Source organism: Giraffa tippelskirchi, chromosome 3, assembly GCF_054371585.1.
Source record: "Giraffa tippelskirchi isolate mGirTip1 chromosome 3, T2T-mGirTip1v1.2.pri, whole genome shotgun sequence".
Classification (NCBI taxonomy): Eukaryota; Metazoa; Chordata; class Mammalia; order Artiodactyla; family Giraffidae; genus Giraffa; species Giraffa tippelskirchi.
The window spans coordinates 64,544,107-64,569,832 of NC_137277.1; the positions used below are offsets into that span (position 1 = coordinate 64,544,107).

The 25,726-nt window shown below is 39.1% G+C and overlaps 1 long non-coding RNA gene across 2 annotated transcripts in view; it reads right to left on the bottom strand.

Moving 5' to 3' along the window:
- The window catches only part of LOC145543011 (uncharacterized), a 55,643-nt gene that overhangs the window by 6,972 nt on the left and 22,945 nt on the right, over nucleotides 1-25,726 (bottom strand). For both annotated transcript variants that reach the window (XR_014080340.1, XR_014080341.1), the window contains 2 exons: nucleotides 2,417-3,396; nucleotides 2,201-2,279 (listed from right to left, as the gene is read on the bottom strand). This is a non-coding gene — a long non-coding RNA (uncharacterized LOC145543011). The remainder of the gene's footprint in view (nucleotides 1-2,200; nucleotides 2,280-2,416; nucleotides 3,397-25,726) is intronic.

Sequence of the window (25,726 nt, forward strand, 5' to 3'; positions counted from 1 at the left end):
CAGCAAGACAGGAACAAAGCCTTATCCATCAGTAGACAGGTTGCCTCAAGTCCTTCTAAGCTCAAAGTCATCCCCAACACACCCTGTGACAGGGCATTGTTCACCAGAGAGACAATATCCACCTCTAACCACCAGAGAGCAGGCATCAGTTCTCCATACCATGAACCTGTGCAAGCCCTGGATCAAACTCACTCACCAGCGGTTAGGCCCTAGAAACAAGAGGAGCTACTATTACACAGCCTGTGAAAAGAAGACCATAAACATAAGAAGTCAGACAAAATGAGGCAACAGAGAAATGTTGCAGATGAAGGAGCAAGATAAAAACCTGTAAGAACAACTAAATGAAGAGAAGATGGGCAACCGATTGAAAAAGAATTCATTGTAATGATAGTAAAGATGATCCAAAATCTTGGGAAAAGAATGGAGGCACAGACTGAGAGGATACAAGAAATTCTTAACAATGAGATAAAAGATTTGTTGAAGAAACAAACAAAAATGAGCAGAGATAAACAACCAAAGTGAAAAATACACTAGAAGGAATTAATAGCAGAATAACTGAGGCAGAAGAATGAATAAGTAACCTGGAAGACAGAATAATGGAAATCACTGTCACAGAATGGAGTAAAGAAAAAAGAATGTAAAGAAATGAGGACAGTTTAAGAGACCTCTGAGACAACATTAAAAGCACCAACATTTGCATTATAGAGGCCCCAGAAGGAGAGGAAGAAAAGAAACCTGAGAAAATATTTGAAGAGATTATAGTCTGAAACTTCTCTAACATGGGAAAGGAAATAGTCATCCTAGTCCAGTAATCAGAGACTTTCATGCATACATAAACTCAAGGAGGTTTATGTACATACATAAACCCAAGCACCCCATAGACAAATGAAAGAAGAAACACACCAAGACACATATTAATAAAACTAACAAAAGTTAAATTCAAAGAAAAAATATTAAAAGCAACAAATAAAAGGGAATTTCCATAAAGTTATCTGCTATTTTTCAACAGAAACTCTGCACACCAGAAGGGGATGGCACAAATATACTTATTTGCAAAGCAGAAGTAGAGTCACAGATACAGAAAACAAACTTATGGTTACTGGGAGAAATAGGGGAGTGATAAATTGGGAGATTGGAACTGATGTATACACACTCCTATGTATAAAATAGGTAACTAATGAGGACCTACTTGTATGGCACAGGGAACTCATCATAACACTCTATAATGACCTATTTGAAGCTGAAACTTCAATACTTCGGCCACTAATACGAAGAGCTGACTCCATTTGAAAAGACCCTGATGCTGGGAAAGATTGAGGGCAGGAGAAGAAGGGGATGACAGAGGATGAGATGGTTGGATGGCATCACCAACTCAATGGACATGAGTTTGGATAGGCTCCGGAAGTTGGTGATGGACAGGGAGGGCTGGCATGCTGCAGTTCATGGGGTCACAAAGAGTTGGACACGACTGAGCGACTGAACTGAATGACCTATTTGGGAAAAGAATACCAAAGGCAGGACAAATACCAAGTACACACACACACACACACACACACACACACACACACACACAACTGGGCATAACATATTGAACTTGGGGAAACCAAAGGCAAAGAGAGAAATCTGAAGAAAACCAGAGGTGACAGAATGTGGACAACTTAACTACAGAGGATCAAAAATACAAATCACCTGAACGTCTCATTAGAAAACCATGAAAGAAATGTTAAAATAAGTTTTTCAGACAGAAAGAAATTAATACAGATCAAACACCTGGATCTACATAAAGACAGAAACTGGAAAAGGAAGAAATGGTAAAATAAATTATGTTATCTTGTTACTAATTGATATACAAGATTCACTTAAAACAATAATTGCAGCAACATATTGTGTATTTACGGCATATAAATTAGTCACATGAATAACAGCAATGTCACAAGGCATGGTGGGGGGAAGAATTGAGCAAACTCTGTTATGAGTAGCTGTAGTCCACATGAAGCAGTTAATATGACCTGTAGGCGGACTTAGATTATTTTTAAATGCATATTTTAAACCCCAAGGCAACCACTAGAAAAGCTTTTAAAGGTAGGAATGATATACTAAGATGGAGACACAATTGAATCATATATTTAAAACCAGAGAAGGCAGAAAAAGTGGTGGGAATGCTACAAAGAATAAATGCAATGGATATATACACACTTACCAAAAAATGGTAGATTTCCCTTCAGCTATTTCAGCAATCGCTTTAGTTGTGAATACCAGGTGAGAACGAGATCATGAGACTGTAGATAGCAAAACAAAAAGACTTGCATACATACTGCCTACAAGAAACTCACTTTAAGTATAATGACATCTATAAACTCACTTTCAGTATAATGATATCTATACCTTAGAAGTAAAAGTATAGAGAAATACATACCATGCTCAGTTCAGTTCAGTTCAGTCGCTCAGTCGTGTCCGACTCTGTGACCCCATGAACCACAGCACGCCAGGCCTCCCTGTCCATCACCAACTCCCTAAGTCCATCCAAACCCATGTCCATCGAGTCGATGATGCCATCCAGCCATCTCATCCTCTGTCGTCCCCTTCTCCTCCTGTCCTCAATCTTTCCCAGCATCAGGGTCTTTTCCAAAGAGTCAGCTCTTCGCATGAGGTGGCCAAAGTATTGGAGTTTCAGCTTCAACATCAGTCCTTCCAATGAACACCCAGGACTGATCTCCTTTAGGATGGACTGGTTGGATCTCCTTGCAGTCCAAGGGACTCTCAAGAGTCTTCTCCAACACCACAGTTCAAAAGCATCAATTCTTCGGTGCTCACATTTCTTTATAGTTCAACTCTCACATCCATACATGGCCGCTGGAAAAACCATAGCCTTGACTAGATGGACCTTTGTTGACAAAGTAATGTCTCTGCTTTTTAATATGCTATCTAGGTTGGTCATAACTTTCGTTCCAAGGAGTAAGCGTCTTTTAATTTCATTGCTACAGTCACCATCTGCAGTGATTTTGGAGCCCAGAAAAATAAAGACAGCCACTGTTTCCACTGTTTCCCCATCTATCTGCCATGAAGTGATGGGACTGGATGCCATGATCTTAGTTTTCCGAATGTTGAGCTTTAAGCCAACTTTTTCACTCTCCTCTTTCACTTTCATCAAGAGGCTCTTTAGTTCTTCTTCACTTTCTACCATAAGGGTGGTGTCATCTGCATATCTGAGGTTATTGATATTTCTTCCGGCAATCTTGATTCCAGCTTGAGCTTCATCCAGCCCAGCGTTTCTTATGATGTACTCTGCATATAAGTTAAATAAGCAGGGTGACAATATACAGCCTTGACGTACTCCTTTTCCTATTTGAAACCAGTCTGTTGTTCCATGTCTAGTTCTAACTGTTGCTTCCTGACCTAGCAGTAATGAAAAGAAAATGAGAGCTTGTTAATTTCAGGCAGTCTGATTTTAGAACAAGGAAGACTGTCCGAGATAGTCTTCATATACAGTCATTCCTTGGACTCCGTGGGAGATTGGCTCCAGGACCACCCCTTTCACACATACACACATAGTGGATACCAAAATGCATGGATGTTCAAGTCCCTTATATACAGTGGCCTTATACAGTAGGCCCTCCACATCCATGGGTTCTGTATCTTCAGATTCAATCAAATTTGATCCTCAGTTGGTTGAATCTGCAAATGTGAAACCTACAGATATGGAGGGCAGTTTGTAAATTATAAGATTCAATTCTCTGAGAGGACATGATTCTAATCATATGCACTTGACAATAGAGCACTGTATTACTGTATCTCACTGTCCACACTGTTTGCTGAATCCAGGGTAGGTAAGGCTTGAGCTGAGAGGCTGGAAGGAGACTCAAGGAGCCATTGGAACTGCAGACATATTTTTTTTCTCCTGGCTGGCACAGCAGCCATAACACAGCCTCTCTCCTGGCTGACGCAGCAGCCCTAGCAGTAGATACTCTATATTCTCTCCTCTCATGGCAGACCCAATGGACACAGCTGTGATACAGCAGTAAATAAATGCCACCACTTTCTTAGATGGAGCTCACATATGCATATAGCACAAAGTAGCCGGGGACCAAGCAAGTACCTGATGACAATGCATGCATAGTGCTACAAATGATCTCAGCTGTTACACAGTCATTATTTACAAAATGTGGGGCAAGAGAGCCTGAACATGCTGTCTTGGCCAATTTGCTCTCTCCCCACAAGCATCAAAATACATACAGCAAAAACTAATAGAACTAAAATACTAGAATTGGACACTTCAACACTTCTTTGTCAGTAACTGATATTAATAGATCAAATAGGTAGAAAATCAGCAAGGATATATAGATGAACTATATTATTATTGTTCAGTCACCCAGTCATGTCCGGCTCTTTGGGACCCCATGGACTGCAGTACAGGCCTTCCTGTCCCTCACCATCTCCAGGAGTTTTCCCAAGTTCATGTTCATTGCATCGGTGATGCTGTCTGGCCATCTCATGCTCTGACACCCTTTTCTTCTGTCTTCTATTTTTCCCAGGGACTTTTCCAATAAGTTGTCTCTTTGCCTTAGATGACCAAAATACTGGAGCTTCAACTTCAGCGTCAGTCCTTCCAGTGAATATTCAGGGTTGAGCTCCCTTAAGATTTACTGGTTTGATCTTGCTGTCCAAGGGACTTTCAGGAGTTTTCTCCAGCACCACATGTCAAAGGCATCAATTCTTTGGTGTTCTGCCTCCTAACTGTACTATTGATCAACTCGATCTAAGTGACACTTATAGAACATCCCATCCAACATCCCAGGGCTTCCCAGGTGGCAGGGGGTGCCAGAAACGTGGGTTCAATCCCAAAGTTGAGAAGATTCCCTGGAGTAAGAAATGGCAACCAGCTCCAGTATTCTTGCCTGGAAAATTCCATAGACAGAGGGGTCACAAAGAGTCGGACATGACTGAGCATGTATGCACATCATCCAACAGCTGAATGCACATTTTTATCAAGCATACATGGAACATTCACAAAAATAGACCACACCAGGGCCATGAAACATTTTAACAAATTGAAAAGAACAATAATCACATAAAGTGTGTTTCCATAGGGGTACAGGTTAACAACTCAGAGCCCACTGTACATGTTTACTAGGAGTGAACAGATAAGTAAAGGGATGGTAGCTGGCAGATAGTGGGAGCCAGGTCCCCACTGTTAGGGCTGAGGTTACAAATAAGCAAGTAGAGAAGGCTGACAAGAAACATGGGAAATGATTAGAGTCAGAGACACCAGTAAGCACTCATGTTTAGCTTATTGTGGGTTCTAATGGATAAATGTAAAAGTAATTATATGTGTGTATATAGATGAACTAGTAGTACACATACATATATTTCCTCTCTGTCCACTGAGAGGGCAAAGAAGAAAGCACATCTCAGTAGCAAAAAGCACACCCAGCCACTAGACCTTGTTTCCTAATACTATTCTCTCATAAAAGACTTTTCCTTTCTGGTTCAGTTTAGTTCAGTTTCTCAGTTGTGTCCAACTGTTTGTGACCCCATGGACTGTAGCATACCAGGCTTCCCTGTCCATCACCTACTCCCAGAGCTTGCTCAAACTCATGTCCATCAAGTCTGTGATGCCATCCAATCATCTCATCTTCCGTCATCCCCTTCTCCTCCTTACTTCAATCTTTCCCAGCATCTGGGCCTTTTCCAAGTTCTTCACATTGGGTAGCCAAAGTATTGGAGATTCAGCTTCAGCTATCAGTCCTTCCAATAAATATTTAGAGTTGATTTCCCTTAGGATTGACTGATATGATCTCCATGATTAAATTCCAGGTCTGGGGAGAGAATCTACAAAGCCCAGAGCAACATAAAGTAGGAAAGGACTCACAAATGCACACACTATGATGCAGTTTGTCAGGAGGACACAGAAAACCACTGAAAGTGCTCCCAATGGCCAAAGCTGGAGCAAGTTGAGCCACAAAATGAACCATGCAATATTGTGTTATATCTCAAAGATGTGTGAGCTGTACTTAGGACTTGCTTCTTAAGTCAACTGTGGAAAGAGAGTAAAAAGTAACTTTGCTCCCTATATTATACAGCAATTTCTCCCCATCTATCCACTTAACACATGATAGTGTATATATGTTGATGCTGCTTCCTCCATTCACCCCACGTTCTCCCTCCCCCATTGTGTCCACAAGTCCATTCTCTACATCTGTGTCTCCATTCTTTCCCTGCCAATAAGCTCATCAGTATCATTTTTCTAGATTCCATATATACGCGTTAATACACTACATTTGTTTTTCTCTTTCTGATTTACTTCACTCTGTATAACAGGCTCCAGGCTCATCCACCCAACTAGAACTGATTCAGATTCTTTCTTTTTTATGGCTGTGGAATGGGGGTAAGGGAGGAAGGCTTTAAAGGGAGAGTATATAATCATGGTTGATTTGCATTGTTGTATGGCAGAAACCAACACAACATTGTTAAAATTTTAAAAACAACAAAAATTATAAATAAATACAAAAAAGTAACTTTATAGTGGACAAAGTTGGTGAGTATTATCTGAGCCAGGTGGTCCAGGAGAAGTCCTGTTGAGAGCATGCTCCCTTGACAGGAAATGGTAAGAACGTACTGATTCTCTGTGATCTCCCTCCCCAAACCCACAAACCCAGTCTGACTACAAGAAAAATATCAGACCAGCCAAAACTGAGGGACACTCTATAAACCCTTGTCAAGATCATCAAAACAGGAAAAGTCTGAGAAACTGCCATAGCCCAGAAGAGACTACGGAGACAGGACAACTAAATGAATGTGGTATCTTGGATGATTCTGGAACAGGAAAGGGACATTAAGAAAACTCTCAGGAAATCTGGATAAAGTATGAAGTTTAGTTATCAATGATGTTTAAATATTGGTTAATTAGTTGTTATAAATGTACTATAGTAATATAAGATATTAACATTAGGGAAGCAATGTAAAGCATATATGGAAATTCTCTGTACTATTGTAATTTTTTGTGACTTTTCTGTAAATATGAAACTTCTGAAATAAAAATAAAAATTTAAATATACATTTTTTAAAAAAGCTAGCACTAGCACCACCACCTTCTGCCCATACATGACAACAAGGAGTAAATCTGCTGCTACTGCTCCTAATTGTGAATACACAGTCCTATTGTGGGCAAAGGGCATATTAAATGAGATAATTATTTGATGGAGAAGGCAGACACAATCTCAACTACACTTGTTAGCATGCCCAATGTAGAGACAGGCCTCCTCCTATATAGCACATCTCTGCCATTTAGCTTAGCCAAAAACAATCTATTTTTTTTTTTTTTTACAAATAATGATAGCTCAAGATTTGACACTCACACTTATTGCCAAGGAGATTTCTCTCTTACTTTCTCTGTGTATGTGTGTGTAATTGCACCTGTCTTCTGAGAGAAATCATTTACTTCCTATCATACCACTAAGATATCCACCCATATCTTAGTCAGCTCAGGCTTCCATAACAAAATATCATAGACTGAGTGGCTTAACCACCAGGATTGTGTTTTCTCACAGTTCTGGAAGCTGAGTTGGTTTCTCCTGAGGCCTCTCTTCTTGGCTTGCACATGACCACCTTCTCACTGTATCCTCATATAGTCTTCCTTCCTTCCTTCTGCATCCCTTTTGTCTCTCTGTGTGTCCTAATTTCTTCTTCTTAAAAGGATACCAATCAGGTTATAATAAGGCCCACCCAAACAGCCTCATTTTAACTCAATAACCTCTTTAAGGCTCTGTTTCCAAATGCCATCATATTGAAAGGGGATTACAATTTCAACATATGAATTTTGGGAGACAACATTTGGCCCATAGTAGGGCATTGACAGTTGGTGGGAGAGTCTATGGGTGTTTTTTGTGTGTTGGTTGGTGGCACTCATGTTCCCCACAATGTTTTAGGAATGACCAGGCTTTGGCAGCCAACTGGCTCCTCACTTCTAACTGAACAGTGATCTTGGGAAGAAAGTACTAAAGTCTGGTCTCTTTTTACAATCTGTGGCCAGCATATTGCCTACCTCGAAGAGGTATCAGGACTTGGGGCTCAAGCACAGAAAGTCATCCATAAAAGTGGTATTTTTTAATGTCATGAGTCAGGGACTCAGGCTCTGCTCTCCACATTCTGCTGCTTCCATCACTTCACAGGTGTGGGACAGTCATGAAGACTGAACCACTTGCTGACGGACAGCCCTGGACTGAGCATTGTTGTTCAGTGGGCAATCTATCTTCAAAATGCGGCCCATTTTTTAATGAAAATCTATCTATTCCCACCAAACATTTTAAAGTAGAAACCCCAAATTTCTTTTTATCTCAGAGATTTTTAAATAGCTGTGTGCATGTGTGTGTGTGTGTGTATGAGTTAGTCGCTCAGTCATGTTTGACTCTGCAACAACGTGGACTGTAACCTGGCAGGCTCCTCTGTTCATGGGATTCTCCAGATAAGAATACTGAAGTGGGTTGCCATTCCCTTCTCCAGGGGATCTTCCTGACCCAGGGATCAAACATGGGTCTCCTGCACTGCAGGCAAATTCTTTACTGTCTGAGCCACTAGGGAAGCTAAATATCTATAAAGGATATAATTTCTAGTGTATCCTAAAACTTGACATTTAAAAATAAAAAATATATATCATGCTTTCTAATTTATTCATTGGAATCTAAGAACCTTAGCACTTTGGAGACTATCATACAATTTTTCTTTAATGAGCAAGATCTTCTTTAATTTATATTATTTCTTTGCTCATTGAACTTATCTATCCATTCCACTTCCTTGACAGAAATTTCTTCTACATTTTTTCATTGCTCCCCATGTCATAGGTATTCTTATGCAGATTAGCTATAAAGTAGGGAAGTGTGGAAATTAAGAATCTGGGCCAGGGTGAAGAGTGGGAACCTGGCTGTGTCCCACACTGGTTTGTCTTGGACAACATCTCTCAGGTGGCTTCAAGTAAAGCAGCAGAGAAGACAGGTAATTCCCACCCCCCCCAACCAATTCAGGGATCAAAAAAGCAGGGAGAACAAAAGAAAAGCCAGATGGGGCTGATGTCAGGCAGAAATAATCCTGGGAGGAAGGAGGAGGAGAAGGCCACGGTGAAGGTGAAGAACAGCTCAGGCGGGTATGCAGGGTCTTGGACAGAGGGAGACCCAGACCAGAGCCATGCAGTACATGGGGGCTGCCATAGAGGAGACACAGGTGGCAGAAAGGAATAAGAGAAACCTGGCAACTGAGGGCTCAGAGGACCCTGATAGAGAATAATCAAAGGGAAGGCTCACTTCCAAAGCAGCATCTGTCTGAGTCTCACATATGCACTTGAATTTGTATTAGCATCTGTGTCTTCTATGCATGATGGAAAATGGGCTAGGGAGTTGCATTTTCAAAATGAATTTACTACAAACACAAATTTATTCTTACTTAAAACAAGCAAGGGAGAAAATCCTAGGAGTATTTTTCCTAGCAAGGAAGAATATTTATACAATTTATATTTAGAGGAAGGAAATTATAACAAGAACAATGAGGTAATAGTAGGTTAATTATAAGTTGGTGAGCAAATTCAGTTTTCTGAGATAAACATAGTAAATAGCTTGGTGTGAGATGAGGCAATTTTCTATAGCAAACATTCTGAGAAATGCAGTTTCCTATAACAATCATATGGGGTCTCAATACAATTTATAGATCATAGGATGGTATGTCAACTTTATGATGATAAAACGGAAAAAAAACATAAAAATTCACCTTAAATAGGTGCTTCACAGTATGAACTAATATTATAGATTTCTTGAAACAGTGCCTGACTTACAAGTACTGTATAAGAGCTACTGAATGAGATAACATAATAAAATGAAATATTTAAATTTTGCCACTTGTACCTCTATAGTAACTAATAAGTATTTCCCAACCTTCTTATTTCATTTCAAAGAATTGGTGTCATCAGCTGAATTGTGATGACAAATGTCCTATGTTGAATCTCTAATCCAGTTATACTATATTTGGAGATAGGGCCTTTAAAAAGATAATTAAGGTAAAATTAGGCTGTTAGAGTGAGTTTATTGTAATCTGACTGGTATCCTCATAATAAGAGGAAGACACCAGGCAGTTCCATGTACAAAGGAAAAGCCAAGTGAAGATAAAACAAGAAGGCAGCCATGTGTAAGCCAAGGAGAGAGGCCTCAGGAGAAGCCAAACCTGCAGACACTTCATTCTTAGGTTTCCTGCCTCCATAACTATGAGAAATAAAATGTTGTTGTTTAAGCCACCCAATCTGTAATATTTTGTTATGGGAGCCTGAGGTGACTAAGGCAGGTGGCATTCCCAAAAGCACTCAGTTATCAATTTTTTTCTTTACTGTCTGCTTTTTTTTTTTTTAATAAATTTATTTATTTTAGTTGGGGGCTAATTACTTTACAATATTGTAATAGTTTTTGCCATACATTGACATGAATCAGCCATGGGTTTACATGTGTTCCCCTTCCTGGACCCCCCACCCACCTCCCTCCCCATTCCATCCCTCTGGGTCATCCCATTGCCCCGGCCCTGAGCATTTGTCTCATGCATCGAACATGGAATGGTGTTCTGTTTCACATATGATAATATACATGTTTCAATGCTATTCTCCCAGAACGTCCCACCCTCACCTTCTCCCTCAGAGTCCATAAGACTGTTCTATGCATCTGTGTCTCTTATTCTGTCTCGCATATAGGGTTATCGTTACCATCTTTCAAATTCCATATACATGCATTAGTATACTGTATTGATGTTTTTCTTTCTGGCTTACTTCTCTCTGTATAATGGGCTCCAGTTTCATCCATCTCAATAGAACCAATTCAAATGGAGCAAAGTCTGATTGATTAAGTTTTAATACTTAAGGTAGTAATCAACTTGGTAGAGCTGTTAAAATACTAGAGAATAGAATTATAAGCTCAAAATACTGTGATTCTGCCTTTGTTAAAATCATTGTCAAAACCACAGTGGTTTAACAGCTCTACCAAGTTGATTACTACCTTAAGTATGAAAACTTAATCAATCAGACTTTGCTCCAAATAATTTAGATGGCTTCCACCAATCCTATCTCACTCAAAAGCCTAAACCATGCTGATTTTTTATTTATGTCATTAACAGGCAATTCAAAAGAGGCTTCCTGACACCTGGATTGTTCCTTAATGGCCAGCTATGGGGGAAAAGGGTGAATGGGGCCCCCAAGCATCAAGAATTAACATGCTATATGGGCCAGGCCACCCTTGGACATAGTGGGGGTCAGGTTCTGGCTCCTGGTGGACATTATTCCTAGTAAGCATGATTGGGAAGCTAGGCTAAAAAATGGTATTGTTGAAGGGGGAGATCAAAATGGAAAGGTAAGAGGGTACTGGGCTCACTGACCTTCATGAACACATGAAAATTACAACTACATACAGAAGTACCCTTGCTGAAATTAACCTGGGGACTAGAAGAGCAGCTCTTCTACAACCAAGGCTGAGCCAGTACCTGCTTGGGGGCATTCCTGCACACACTCCAGAAAGGTGAAGCCATCTCCCAGAGTGGTGACTGCCACTGCCTGAGCTCCCCTCGCTGTGCACACTTGGGAGAAGGCAGGGTCAGTTCAGTGGTGTGGCACCAGCCCCTATGGACCTGACCCAACCTCTAACCAAGGCAAGACACTGAGGGAAAAAGTAAAGCCAGCACAGAAATGCAGGCCCAAGCACTCAGGCCCCAGCTACTTCTCAACTGCCATCACACTGGAGAGAAACAATACTCCCTCAGCGCTCCTGCTCCAGCAACTTTGGTTTGACCCCACTCCTATAGGTGGTGATGCCAATAAGCAAGGAAGAAGCCTTGGTAGCACCTAGCTCTGGCTGTAGCCCCTCCAACTCCAGCCCTACCTCCCACCAAGGTAGTAGCTGCCAGCACAGCCCAGGGGAAGATGCAGCTGTGCTCACTTCAGATCTAGCTTTCCTGCCCAAACCACTGGAAACACACAGATGGCATAGCAACACTCCCACACAAGGACACACCTCCAACTGAGATAAATAACAGTTTCACCTAATTTCATAGAGACAGAGAAAGTTAAACAAAATGAGAAGACAGAGGAATATGTTTCAAGTGAAAGAAAAAACCTGGAAAAAACCCTCGTGAAACAGACGTAAAAAATTTACCAGATAGAGTTCAAAGAAGTAATGAGAATGCTGGCAGAACCAGGGAAAAGAATAGATGAACTCGTGAAAATTTAACTTAGAATTTTAAAATGTAAAGAAGAACCAGTCAGAGCTGAAGAAAATAATAACTGAAAGAAAAATATACTAGAGGAAATTAACAACAGACTAGGTGGTAGATCAGTGGTAGAGAATCCACCTGCAATGCAGGAGACACAGGAGATGGGGTTGGATCCCTGGGTCTGGAAGATCCCCTGGAGGAGGGCATTTCAACCTACTCCAATATTATTGCCCAGAGAATCCTATGGACAGAGGAGCCTGGTGGATTTGCAAAGAGTCAGACACAACTGAAATGACTGAGCATGCATGAATGCAACATATGATACATGAAAGCAATAATTTAAGATAAAGAGAGAATTCTTAAGGCAGCAAAAGAAAAAGTCACATACAAAGGAAACATATAAGGGCATTAGCTATTAATAGTAGATTTGTCAGCAGAAATGTTGCAGGCTAGGAAGGTGTGGCATGATATAGTCAAAGTGCTGAAAGTGAAAAATATAACTAGGATACTCTACCCAGCAAGATATCATTCATAATTGAAGGAGAGACCAAGAACCTCTCAGACAAGCAAAAGTTAAGTTCATAAATACTAAAGACCTTACAAGAAGTGCTAAAGGATCTTCTTTAAGTGAAAAAGAAAAGGCTACAATAAGAAATTATAGGAGGGGGGAATACCACGGGTAAAGAGAAATATATAGTAAAAGCACTTAAATAAGTTCAAACACTTAAATAAGTTAGTACAAAGATTAAAAGACAAAAGCTGTAAAATCAAATAAAAATCAAATAAAAGCACTTATTTAAGATCAAGCACTTAAATAAGTTAGTACAGAGGTTAAAAGAAAAACTGTAAAATCAATATAACTACAATAGACACTTAAGGGATAGACATGACACTGTAAAATAAAACATCAGACATACAAAAAATAAAGTAGAGGTGAGTAAAAAATGTAAAGCAGTTAAAATGTGCTTGAAGTGAAATCACTATCACTCTAAAACAAGTAAACATAGTTATAGGTCAACATAAATGAACTACATGGCAACCACAGATCAGAAACCTACAAAGATAAACAAAAACTACAAACAAAGGAAAACAGATATAACACTAAAGTATTTTTCAAACCACAAGGAAAGACTAAAGGAAAAAGAAAATAACTGAAAAGAACTACAGAAACAAATTTTTTAAATGGCATCAAGTACATACCGATCAATATTCACTTTAAATATCAATGCACTAATTGTTCTGATCAAAAGACATAAGGTGGCTGACTGAAAAAAAAAAAAACCCAAACAAGACTCATCTATATACTGCCTATAAAAGACTCATTTCAGAGCTAAAGATACCACCAGACTGAAAGTGAGGGGATGGAAAAAGGTATTCCATGCAAGAGGAAATGAATAAAGCTGAGGTAACAACACTCATCAGACAAAGTTGACTCAAAGCAAAGTTTGTAATTAAGGACACAGAAGGGCAATATATAATGATAAAAGCATCAACACAAAAAGAATATAATGTTCATAAATATATGTGAAGCCAATGTGGAAAAACCTAAAAATATAAAGCAAGTATTAATAGATATAAAGGGAGAAGTTGACAATAGTATAAGAATAGTAGAAGACTTTAACACCAACTTACACCAATGGATGGATAATCTAGATAGAAAATCAATAAACACATATGGTCAATTAATCTACAACAAAGTATGCAAAAATATGTATAATCAGGAAAATACAGTCACTTCACAGATGGTTCTGGGAAAACTGGACAGCTACACATAAAAGAAAGAAATTTGGATATTTTCTAACTCCATATACAAAAGAAACTCAAAAATAATTAAAGATCCAAATGTAAGACTGAAAACAGTAGAACTCCCAGAAGAAAACAGGCAAATCACTTTGGACATTGTTGTTGTTCTGTTGCAAAGTCATGTCCAGCTCTTTGGGACCCCGTGGACTGCAGCACACCAGGCTTCTCTGTCACAATCTCCCAGAGTTTGCTCAAACTCATATCTATGGGTCAGTGATGCTATCCAACTGTCTCATCCTCTGTTGCTCCCTTCTCCTGCCCTCAATCATTCCCATCATCAGGGTTTTTTCCAACGAGTGGGCTCTTCACATCAAGTGGCTGAAGTACTGGAGCTTCAGCTTCACCGTCAGTCCTTCCAATGTGTATTCGGGGTTGACTTCCTTTAATATTGACTGGTTTCGTTTCCTTTCAGTCCAAGGGACTCTCTAGAATCTCCTCCAGAATCACAATTTGAAAGTATCATTTCTTCAACGTTCAGCCTTCTTTATGGTCCAACTCTCACATTTGAACATGACTACTGGATAAACCATATCTGTGTTAGTCACTCAGATATGTCCAACTCTTTGTAAACCCATGAACTGTAGCCCACAAGGCTCCACTGTCCATGGAATTCTCCAGGCAAGAATGCTGGAGAGGGTAGCCATTCCTTCTTCAGGTTATCTTCCCGACCCAGGGATTGAACCTGGGTCTCCTGCACTGCAGGCATATTCTTCATTTTCTGAGCCACCAAGGAAGCTCTGGACAAAGCATAGTTTTGGCTATACTGAACTTTGTCAGCAAAGTGATGTCTCTGCCTTTCAATATACTGTCTAGGTTTGTCATAGCTTTCCTTCCAAGGAGCAAATATCTTTTAATGTCATGGCTGCAATCACTGCCCGCAGTGATTTTGGAGCCCAAGAAAAAAAAAATCTGTCACTATTTCCACTTTTTCCCCTTCTATTTGCCATGAAGTGGTGGAACCAGATGCCATGATCTTAGTTTTTTGAATGATGAATTTCAAACCAGCTTTTTCACCCTCGTCAAGAAGCTTTTTAGTTTTTCTTCACTTTCTGTCATTAGAGTGATATCATCTGCATATCTAAGGTTATTGATATTTCTCCCGGCAATCTTAATTCCAGCTTGTACTTCATCCAGGCTGGCATTTCACATGATGTGCTCTGCATAAGAGTTAAATAAGCAGGTTGGCAACATACAGCCCAGCTGTACTCTTTTCCAAATTTTGAACCAGTGTATTGTTTCATGTCCAGTTCCAACTGTAGCTTATTGACCTAGATACAAATTTCTCAGGAGACAGGTAAGGTGGTCTGGTATTCCCATCTCTTAAATAATTTTTCAGTTTGTTATGATACACACAGTCAAAGACTTTCACATAGCAATGAAGAAGCAGATGTTTTTCTGAAATTCCCTTGCTTTCTGCATTATGCAGTGAGTCTTGGTGATTTGATATCTGATTCCTCTGCCTCTTCAAAACAGTTTGTACATCTGGAATTTCTCAGTTCATGTGCTTCTGAAGCCTAGTTTGAAGAATTTTGAGCATTACCTTGCTAGCACGTGAAATGAGTACAATTGTGCTGTAGTTTGAACATTCTTTGGCATTGCCATTTTTGGGGATTGGAATGAAAATTGACCTTTTCCAGTCCTGAGGCCACTGCTGAGTTTTCCAAATTTGCTGGCATATTGAGTGCAGCACTTAAACAGCATCATCTTTTAGGATTTGAAATAGCTCAGCTGGAATACCATTACCTTCACTAGCTTTGTTTGTGGTAATGCTTCCTAAGGCCCACTTGATTTCACACTCCAGGATGTCTGGCTCTAAGTGAGTGACCACACTATCATGGTTTTATGGGTCTTTAAGACCCTTTTTTGGTACAATTTTTCTGTGTATTCTTGCCATCTCTTCTTAATCTATTCTGCTTTTGTTAGGTCCTTATAGTTTCTGTACTTTATTGTACCCATCCTTGCTTGAAATATTTCCTTGGTATCTCTAATTTTTTTGAAGAGATCTCTAGTCTTTCCTATTCTATTTTTTTCCTCTATTTCTTTGCATTGTTCACTTAAGAAGGCTTTCTTATCTCTCCTTGCTATTCTCAAGAACTCTGCATTCAGTTGGGTATAGCTTTCTCTTTCTCCCTTTCCTTTTGCCTCTCTTTTTTTCTCAGTTATTTGTAAAGCCTCTTCAGACAACCATTTTACCATCTTGCATTTCTTTTTCTTTGGTATGGTTTTGGCCACTGCCTCCTGTACAATGTTACAAATCTCTGTCCACAGTTCTTCAGGCACTCTGTTTACCAGATCTAATCTCTTAAGTCACCTTCACTGTATAATCATAAGAACTTGATTTAGGTCATACCTAATAGCCTAGTGGTTTGTCTATTTCCTTCAATTTAAACCTGAATTTTGCAATAGGGAGCTCATGATCTGAGCCACAGTCAGCTCCAGGTCTTGTTTCTGTTGCCTGTATAGAGCTTCTCCATCTTTGGCTATAAGGGATATAATCAATCTGATTTCAGTATTGACCATCTGGTGATGTCCATGTGTAGAGTCTTCTCCTGGATTCTACCTTGGAGTCACCCTCTTGTTAAAAGAGGGTGTTTTGTATGACCAGTGTGTTCTCTTGTCAAAGCTCTCTTAGCATTTGCTGTACTTCATTTTGAACTCCAAGGCCAAACTTGCCTGTTACTCTAGGTATCTCTTGACTTCCTACTTTTGCATTCTAATCTCCTATAATGAAAAGGACATTTTTTTTTGGTGTTAGTTCTAGAAGGTCTTATAGCTCTTTATAGAACCGTTCAACTTCAGCTTCTTTGGCATCAGTGGTTGGGGCATAGACTTGGGTTGCTGTGATGTTGAATAGCTTGCCTTGGAAACAAACCACAATCATTCTGTGATTTTTGTGATTGTACCCAAGTAGGGCATTTGGGACTCTTCTGTTGACTATGAGGGCTACTCCATTTCTTCTAAGGGATTCCTGCCCAGAATGGTCATTTGAATTAAATTCACCCATTTCCATCCATTTTAGTTAATTGACTCCTAAGATGTTGATATTCACTCTTGCTATCTCCTGCTTGCTAAGTTGCTGGTAAGTCATGTCAGTCGTGTCCGACTCTGTGCGACCCCATAGACGGCAGCCCACCAGGCTCCTCTGTCCCTGGGATTGTCTAGGCAAGAACATCAGAGTGGGTTGCCATTTTCTTCTCCAGTGCATGAAAGGGAAAAGTGAAAGTGAAGTCGCTCAGTCGTGTCCAACTCTTCGCGACCCCATGGGCTGCAGCCTACCAGGCTCCTCCGTCCATGGGGTTTCCGAGGCAAGAGTACTGGAGTGGGGTGCCATTGCCTTCTCCGATCTCCTGTTTGAGCACGTCCAATTTACCTTGATTTATAAATCTAACATTCCAGGTTCCTATATACAGCATCAGACTTTACTTTCACCACAAGACACATCCACAACTAAGCATCGTTTCCTCTTTGGCTCAGCCTCTCCCTTCTTTCTGGAGCTATTTCTCTACTCTTTCCCAGTTGCATATTGGATACCTTCTGATTTGGGTGGGGCTCATTGTATCAGGGGCTTCCTGTGTCATATCTCTTTTCCTTTTCATACTGTTCATGGGTTCCTTGAAGCAAGAATACTTGAGTGGTTTGCCATTCCCTCCTCCAGTGGATCACGTTTTGTCAGAACTCTTCACTGTGACTCGTCCATCATGGGTGGCCCAGCATGGCATGGCTCATAGCTTTATTGAGTTATGCAAGACCTTTCTGTAGGAGACAGGCCTACTAAAAGGCCTGGCAAAAGAATTAAACAATCTTGCTTAGAGGACATGACTCAGTATGTGACTCCTGAAGGAATCCAAGAAGGAACAAAAAGCATCTTGAAAGCAGGATGTATGCCTGGGGATGGAAAGCCATCAACAGACTGTTCCTATCTTTGGTGCCTGGGAGGCACATAAAGGTTAACTGGGTCTTAGTCCTTGAGGCAGAAAAACAAGGATACAAAAATGTTAAATGTTAACTGCACAGGATTATCATTGAAGGCCACCTGGCCTGCTATGCTTATGTAAACCCATACAAACAAGTCTCAAAAAGTATAAAACAGACTTGAGATCAGTTTGGGCACCTTCACCTCATGGTAGTGTTGGTCCCCTGATCCCCACTGTAACTTTCTCGAGTGTTTCTCATTCTTTTGCCACGCTGCACTTTCAGGAACCTGTGCTGTTGAGCTGTACTCGACACTTTCACAATGACAAGGCTGTGATCCATGGAGGGGATTTCTGATATAAGTTGTAGCAATAATTATTTTTGAGTTGTCCCTCATGCAAGGAAAACAAAAGCAAAACTAAACAAATTGGACCTAATTAAACTTAGAAGATTTTGCACAGTTAAGGAAACCATAAGAGAATAACAAAGAGACAGCCTATTTGATGGAGAAGATATTTGCAAATGGCATGTGGGATAAAGGGTTGGTATCCAAAATATATAAATAGTTCATATAACTCAATATCAAGAAACCAAACAACCTGATTTAAAAATGGGCATAAGACCTGAATAGACATTTGTTCAAATAAAATAAACGGATGGCCAACAAACATATTAAAAGATGCTCAAAATTCATAATCATCAGAGAAATGCAAATCCAATCACAATGAGATATTACCTCACACCTGGTAGAATGGCTATTATCAAAAGCATTACAAACTGTGTTGGTGAGCTTGTAGAGAAAAGGAAGCCCTAGTTCACTATTGGTGGGAATGTATCAATAAATTGGTGTAGTCATTATGGAAAATAGGATAGAGTTTCCACAGAAAATTAAAAATTGAACTACCCTATCCAGCAATTCTGCCTCTGGTATATATCCAAAGAAAATGAAAAGAGGCATGTACTAGTTCTAAAAGATACATGCAACCCAATGTTCACAGCAGCATTATCTACAATAGTCAAAGAATGAGGTCCACGTAAGCGTCCATCAACATCCAGATGGATAGGGAAGATGTGGTGTATATAAACAATGGAATATTACTCAGTCATAAAAAGAATGACATGTTTCCATTTGTAACAACATGAATGAAACTGAATGGTATTATGCTTAGTGAAATAAGCCAGACAGAATAAAACAAATACTGTATGTTTTCACTTATCATATGTGAAGTATAAATTACTATAAGAAAACAGAAAGAGACTCACAGATACAGAGGACATACTAGTGGTTATCAGTAGGGAGAGGAATGGGGGAGGAGCAAGATGGGGAAGGGGATTAAGAGGTATGAACTACTAGGTATCATAAGTAAATAAATACTATCATAATAAATAAATACATATCACAAACAAATACTGTCATAAATAAATAAATCACAAATAAATACTAGGTATACAAGAATGTAATGTACAGCACAAGAGAAATAATCAATATTTTATAATAATTTTAAATTGAATATAATCTATAAAAAGATCAAATACTAGTTGTACACCTGAAATTAATATAACATTGTAAATCAACTACAATTTAAAAAATAAGACTGTTGGGGAAAAAAGCAAGAAAATATTGAATCCATTAGAAAGCAAATACAGTCTCTCTGCCAGCCTCCAGGAGATACATGGTAAAACCACTGGGCATTCTCCCATATGACTACCCTGCTCTGGCCAGACACACAGTGGCCCCAGTTTAAGAATATCCCAGGTATGCATTTGTGAATTTGTCATTCAACTGAATTAATATTTTTTTTTACCAGGAGGAAGTCACAAATTCTGTTAATATTCTTTCTTAGAGGTAGCACTTAGTTGTATCCCTCCAGCTTGAGCCCATATCACCTCCTACCTGAACAAACACCATCACTTACTATTTGACTTCTCTCATATGTGCCAAATTCACAGGACAATCTCCAAACCAATGCAATGTTCCTTAAACTCTAAATTCTCCATGTTGTTCTCCTAGATCAATAACTTTCAATGGATCCCTATTACCTCTAGAGTCACCCTCAACTTTCCATCATAGCACTCAAGACCTCTGATCACAGCCTATCCCACAGCCACCTCTATGTCCCATACATTCTAACCTGAGTTCAGCATCTTCACTTCAAACATGCTCTTTCAATTCTTCCCATCTCCTCAATTACACAAGTAATTCTGGACCTTCCCTGATTCTCTAAGTTATTTTATCCAGACAAGTTCTATCAGTTCATCAGTTCCCCCTCTCAGACATTTCTCTTCCACTCCACCTTCTGCCTCTACTGATCTTTCCAGCACTGCTATTCTTCAAGACCCTTGTGTTGTCCCTGGACTCTGGTTTCAGCACTCTAACAGGACTTTGTGCCTCTTGTTCAGCCTCCTTCAGTCCACCTTCCATACTTCAACTTGGGATATTTTCTCAACAATATCATTCTTCTGCATAGAAACTTTCAATCACTCTCTCCCATCACCAGAGTGATGATTTTGAATGCTAATATTAGAATCCTTGGGGAGCTGATTAGGAGTTAAGAGGCCTAAGTCTCACCTGGACCACTTAGTCAGAACCTTAAGCAAGAGGACTCAGACAGCTCTTGATTTTACAAATTTTTCAGGAGAGACTGTTTCTTACACCACATTTTGTGTGCCTCACGAGCTGAGTGGTTTTTATATTTTAATTTTTTCTTTTATAACAATTATATAAATTTAAGGAGTACATGTTGATTTAATATGCACATATTGCAAAATGGCTACAACCACTGTGTTATCTAACACTTACATCACATTACATAATTACCATTAAATTTTTGTGGTGAGAACATTTAATATCTAGTCGCATTGACTTTGAAGTATAGAATATAGTACTATTAACTATAACCACCATGATGCATATTATACCTCAGAATTTATTTATTCATTATTTTATAACTAGAACTTTGTGCTCTTTGACCAAAATCTCCCCATTTTTCCAAATCCCTTGTCCTAGTTACCATCATTCTACTCTTTGTTTCTAGTTAGACATTTTTAGATTAACCATTAGAGTGATAGCATGCAGTATTTGTCTTTTAGTGTCCAATTTACTTCACTATGCGTAATGTCCTCACCTTTCATTCACGTTATCACATATGGCAAGATTTCCTTCTTTCTTATAGCTGAAAAATATTCCATTGTACATGTATGTCACATCATTAGCCACTCATCATTGACAGACACAGGTTGTTTCTGAATTGTGGCTATTGTGAATAATGCTGCAATGTACATGGACTGCAGATATCTCTTCAAGACCCTGTTTTTATTTCCTTCAGCTATGTACACAGAAGTAGGATTTCTGAATCATACAGTAGTTTTATTTTCAATATTCTGAGGAACCTCCTTATTGTTTTCTCTAGGAGGCTATAGCAATTTACATTCCCACCAACACTGCACAGTCATCACTTGTTATCATTTCTTTTTAAGTTATAGTTGTTCTAACAGGTGTGAAGTCAGCTATTCTAACCTATTTCACCTCTAAAGCAACTAGAAAAAGAAGAACAAAAAACCCCCAAAATTAGTAGAAGGAAATAAATCATAAAAATCAGAGCAGAAATAAATGAAAAAGAAACGAATGAAACTATAGCAAAGATCAACAAAACTTAAAGCTTTGAGAAGATAAACAAAATAGACAAACCATTAGCCAAACTCATCAAGAAAAAGAGAGAGAAGAATCAAATCAATAAAATTGGAAATGAAAATGGAGAAATCACCACAGACAACACAGAAACACAAAAGATCATAAGAGAGTACTATGAGAAACTACATGCCAATAAAATGGACAACTTGGGAGAAATGGAAAAATTCTTAGAAAAGTGTAATCTTCCGAAACTAAACCAGGATGAAATAGAAAACCAGAACAGGTCAGTCACAAGCATGGAAATTGAAACTGTAATAAAAAATCCTCCAACAAACAAAAGCTCAGAACCAGAAGGCTTCACAGGTGAATTCTACCAAAAATTTAGAGAAGAGCTAACACCAGTCCTACTCAAACTCTTCCAGAAAATTGCAGAGGAAGGCAAACTCCCAAACTCAATCTATTAGGTAACCATCACCCTGATACCAAAACCAGACAAAGATGCCACAAAAAAAGAAAGCTACAGGCCAATATCACTGATGAACTTAGATGCAAAAATCTTTACAAAATTTAGCAAACAGAATCCAACAACATATTAAAAAGATCACACATCATGGCCAAGTGGCCTTATGCCAGGGATGCAAGGATTCTTCAATATTTGCAAATCAATCAATGTGATACACCATGTTAATAAATTGAAAGATAAAAACCATATGATTATCTCAATAGATGCAGAGAAAGCCTTTGACAAATTTCAACACCCATTTATGATAAAAACTCTCCAGAAAGTAGGCATAGAAGGAACATACCTCAACACAATAAAAGCCATATATGACAAACCCACAGCAAACATTATCTTCAACGGCAAAAACTTGAAAACATGTCCTCTAAAATCAGTAACAAGACAAGAGTGCTCACTCTCACCATATTTTAACATAGTTTTGAAAGTCCTAGCCACAGCTATCAGAGAAGAAAAAGAAATAAAATAAGTTCAGATTGGAAAAGAAGTAAGATTCTCACTGTTTGCAGATGACATGGTCCTCTACATAGAAAACCCCAAAGACTCCACCAAAAAATTACTAGAGCTAATCAATGAATATATTAAAGTTTCAGGATATAAAATTAAAATGTAGAAATCCCTTGCATTCTTATACACTATGAAAAGTTCTACCTGAGAGCCATGAACTATGCTGGGATTCGTAATCTCTGGAGGAGAGGATTTTGATCCAGGGTCAGAGACGAGACTTTATCACTTGAAGCTTTTCTCTAATAAAGTTTTATTAAAGTATAAAGGGATAGAGGAAGCTTCTTACATAGTTATCAGAAGGGGGCAGAAAGAATGCACCCTTTGCTAACTTTTAGCAAGGAGTTATATATCTGTTAAAGAATCACCTCAAAACTGACAGAATTGCACCAAGTCCGTCTCCCACAACATTCATTTTGAGATAGCATTGGCACAAAGTGAATCATCCCCAGCTGTACAGCTGGGGATGATTCACTTTGTGCCAATTGAACAATTGACAGAAAGGTAGATTTCTGAACAAATACATAGCATCATTAACATATATTAAGAGAACATTGTTGAGCCATTATCAGTTCAAGGTTTGAGTCTTAGGCAGAACCAACTTGAAGAAAGGCAGATTCTAAGGCAAATACATAGTCCATTAACATAGTTTAAGAAAAACTTTTCCTTAAGAAAAACTCACTGGTTAGCTCAAGGTTTGAGAAAAGTTAAGTTCAGCCTTCCTGACTGTTACCCTCTCGCTAACAATGAAAAAACAGAAAGAGAAATTAAGGAAACAATCCTATTCACCATTGCAATGAAAAGAATGAAATACTTAGGAATTAAATAAAAAATAAAATACTCACTCACTCAGAATAAATTTACCTAAAAAAACAAAAGACTTACATAAAGAAAAGTATAAAACACTGATGAAAGAAATCAAAGATGATATAATTAGATAGAGAAATATGCCATGTTAATGGATTGGAAGAATCAATATAGTGAAAATTATACCCAAAAATCTACCCAAAGCAATTTATACATTCAGTGCAATCCCTATCAAGCTACCAATGGCATTTTTCACAGAAACTAGAACAAATAATTTCACAATTTGTATGGAAACACAAAAAACCATGAATAGCTAAAGCAGTCTTGAGAAAGAAGAATGGAACTGGAGCAATCAACTGCCTGACTTCAGACTACACTACAAAGCTACAGTCATCAAGACAGTATGGTATTGGCACAAAGACAGAAATATAGATCAATGGAACAAAACAGAAAGTCCAGAGATAAATCCACACACTCATGGACACCTTATCTTTGAGAAAAGAGGCAAGAATATACAACGGAGAAATACAATCTCTTTAACAAGTGGTTCTGGGAAAACTGGTCAATCACGTGTAGAAGAATGAAACTAGAATACTCTCTAACACCACACAAAAAAATAAACTCAAAATGGATTAAAGATCTAAATGTAAGACCATAAACTATAAAACTCTTAGAAGAAAACATAGGCAGAACATTCTCTGACATAAATCACGGTGAGATCCTCTGTGACCCACCTCCCAGAGTAATGGAAATAAAAGCAAAAATAAACAAATGAGACCTAATTAAACTTAAAAGCTTTTGCACAATGAAAGAAACCATAAGCAAGGTTAAAAGGCAGCCTTTAGAATGGGAGAAAATAATAACAAATGAAATAACTGACAAAGAATTAATCTCCAAAATATACAGGCAGCTCCTGCAGCTCAATTCTAGAAAAATGAATAACCCAACCAAAAATTGGGCCAAAGAACTAAGCAGACGTTTCTCCAAAAGATACATACAGATGGCTAACAAACAGATGAAAAGATACGCAACTTCACTCATTATTAGAGAAATGCAAATCAAAACCACAATGAGGTATCATCTCACGCTGGTCAGAATCAGTTCAGTTCAGTTCAGTCGCTCAGTCATGTCCGACTCTCTGCGACCCCATGAATCGCAGCACGCCAGGCCTCTCTGTCCATCACCAACTCCCGGAGTCTACCCAAACCCATGTTCATCGAGTCGGTGATGCCATCCAACCATCTCATCCTCTGTCGTCCCCTTCTCCTCCCGCCCCCAATCCTACCCAGCATTAGGGTCTTTCCCAATGAGTCAACCCTTCTCATGAGGTGCCCAAAGTATTGGAGCTTCAGCTTCAACATCAGACCTTCCAATGAACACCCAGGATTGATCTCTTTTAGGATGGACTGATTGGATCTCCTTGCAGTCCAAGGGACTCTCAGGAGTCTTCTCCAACACCACAGTTCAAAAGCATCAATTCTGCGGCGCTCAGCTTTCTTCACCGTCCAACTCTCACATCCATACATGACCACTGGAAAAACCATAGCCTTGACTAGACGGACTTTTTTTGGCAAAGTAATGTCTCTGCTTTTAAACATGCTATCTAGGTTGGCCATAACCTTCCTTCCAAGGAGTAAGCGTCTTTTAATTTCATGGCTGCAGTCACCATCAGCAGTGATTCTGGAGCCCAAAAAAGTAAAGTCTGACACTGTTTCCACATCTATTTCCCATGGAGTGATGGGACCAGATGCCATGACCTTAGTTTTCTGAACATTGAGCTTTAAGCCAACTTTTTCACTCTCCTCCTTCACCTTCATCAAGAGGCTCTTTAGTTCTTCACTTTCTGCCATAAGGGTGGTGTCATCCGCATATCTGAGGTTATTGATATTTCTCCCGGCAATCTTGATTCCAGCTTGTGTTTCTTCCAGCCCAGCATTTCTCATGATGTACTCTGCATATAAGTTAAATAAGCAGGGTGACAATATAAAGCCTTGACGTACTCCTTTTCCTATTTGGAACCAGTCTGGTCAGAATGGCCACCATCAAAAAGTCTACAAACGATAAATGCTGGAGAGGGTGTGGAGAAAAGGGAACCCTCTTACACTGTTGATGGGAATACAAACTAGCACAACCACTATGGAGAACCATATGGAGATTCCTTTAGAAACTGGAAATAGAACTGCCATATGACCCAGCAATCGCACTGCTGGGCATACACACTGAGGAAACCAGAACTGAAAGAGACTCATGTACCCCAAAGTTCATTGCAGCACTGTTTACGATAGCTAGGACATGGAAGCAACCTAGATGTCCATCTGCAGATGAAT